Source organism: Melanerpes formicivorus, unplaced genomic scaffold (assembly GCF_026170545.1).
Source record: "Melanerpes formicivorus ecotype bairdi unplaced genomic scaffold, bMelFor1.0.p_v2 SCAF_371, whole genome shotgun sequence".
NCBI classification, from domain to species: domain Eukaryota; kingdom Metazoa; phylum Chordata; class Aves; order Piciformes; family Picidae; genus Melanerpes; species Melanerpes formicivorus.
This window is the reverse complement of record NW_027142723.1, coordinates 105,486-107,500: the sequence shown is the minus strand read 5'-3', so window position 1 is coordinate 107,500 and position 2,015 is coordinate 105,486.

Below are 2,015 nucleotides of genomic sequence, written 5' to 3'. Positions count from 1 at the left end.
CCCCAAAAACACCCCAGCCCTACCGCATGCCGCTCCCCCTCTCCCCGCTCTCGCTGACCGCTGCCACCCCCCACCCCTCCCCCCCGAAACAAACCCCCCAGCCCTACCGCATGCCGCTCCCCCTCTCTCCCTAGCCTGCCCCCCCCGCCGTCGCTTGCTGCCGCCGCCGCCGCCGCCGCCGCCGCCGCCGCCGGACCCGCCTCGGTCTGGTGGCGCGCGCTCGGAGATCCCCGGCTACCCGTCCGTCCGTCCCTCCCTCCCGCCCCGCCCCGGGGGAGGGCCCGGGGCAGCGCGGGCAGGCGGGGAGCAAAAAAAGGCGCGGGCGCCAAAAAACGTCGGGGTCCCGGGGTGGCGGAGGGGGGCGGCGGCGGGGGCGGCGGCGGGTACACGGCGCCGGGTCCAGGGCGCCGGGTCCAGCCCGTCCCGGGGCGGGGACAGGTGGTGTCGTCCGTCCCCGCCCCCGTAACCTGCTCTGAAGCATCCGCTTCCCGCCGCGGTTCGCCCTCCACCCCCCCGCCGCACACGCAGCTGCCGCTTCCCGCCGCCTCTGCCCCCCGCCCCGGGATCAACCACCCGCCGGGTCCAGCCGGTCCCGGTCCCGGGAACCTGCTCCCGGGGCCAGCCGGAGCCACGCCCCCTCCTCTGACGCTTCCAGCTGCCGCCTCCCCTCCCACCCCCCAAACTCACACTGGCCCTCGCCGGCCCGCCCACCCGCCTACCTGCTTGCCCGCCGCCGCTGGGTGGCGTGCCGGACACTCGCACACAGGTACACAGACAGGGACACAGGGACACAGGCACTCAGGCACACAGGGACACAGGGACACAAGGACACAGGGACACAGGCACTCAGGCACTCAGGCACTCAGGGACACAGGGACACAGGGACACAGGCACTCAGGCACTCAGGGACACAGGGACACAGGGACACAGGGACACAGGCACTCAGGCACACAGGGACACAGGTGGCGGGCCGGAGGCCTCTCTCCACTGTGTGGCAGGGGTCCAAGAGCCACCCCAGCCCAACCCAGAGGGTCTTTTGCACCTCTCTAGAGGCCACCCAGAGACCCCAGGCCGCAGCAGAAGCCTCCCCCGCATGCTCTGCAGGCTTCCGACCCACCCCAGGCCGCACCAGAAGCCTCCCCCGCACGCTCTGCAGGCTTCCGACCCACCCCTGGCCGCAGCAGAAGCCTCTCCCGCACGCTCTGCAGGCTTCCGACCCACCCCAGGCCGCAGCAGAAGCCTCTCCCGCACGCTCTGCAGGCTTCTCAGCCACCCCAGGCCGCAGCAGAAGCCTCTCCCGCACGCTCTGCAGGCTTCTCAGCCACCCCTGGCCGCACCAGAAGCCTCTCCCGCACGCTCTGCAGGCTTCTCAGCCACCCCAGGCCGCACCAGAAGCCTCCCCCGCACGCTCTGCAGGCTTCTCAGCCACCCCAGGCCGCAGCAGAAGCCTCCCCCGCATGCTCTGCAGGCTTCCGACCCACCCCAGGCCGCACCAGAAGCCTCCCCCGCAAGCTCTGCAGGCTTCCGACCCACCCCAGGCCGCAGCAGAAGCCTCTCCCGCACGCTCTGCAGGCTTCCGACCCACCCCAGGCCGCAGCAGAAGCCTCTCCCGCACGCTCTGCAGGCTTCCGACCCACCCCAGGCCGCAGCAGAAGCCTCCCCCGCACGCTCTGCAGGCTTCTCAGCCACCCCAGGCCGCAGCAGAAGCCTCTCCCGCACGCTCTGCAGGCTTCTCAGCCACCCCAGGCCGCAGCAGAAGCCTCTCCCGCACGCTCTGCAGGCTTCTCAGCCACCCCAGGCCGCACCAGAAGCCTCCCCCGCACGCTCTGCAGGCTTCTCAGCCACCCCAGGCCGCACCAGAAGCCTCTCCCGCACGCTCTTCAGGCTTCTCAGCCACCCCAGGCCGCACCAGAAGCCTCCCCCGCACGCTCTGCAGGCTTCTCAGCCACCCCAGGCCGCACCAGAAGCCTCTCCCGCACGCTCTTCAGGCTTCTCAGCCACCCCAGGCCGCAGCA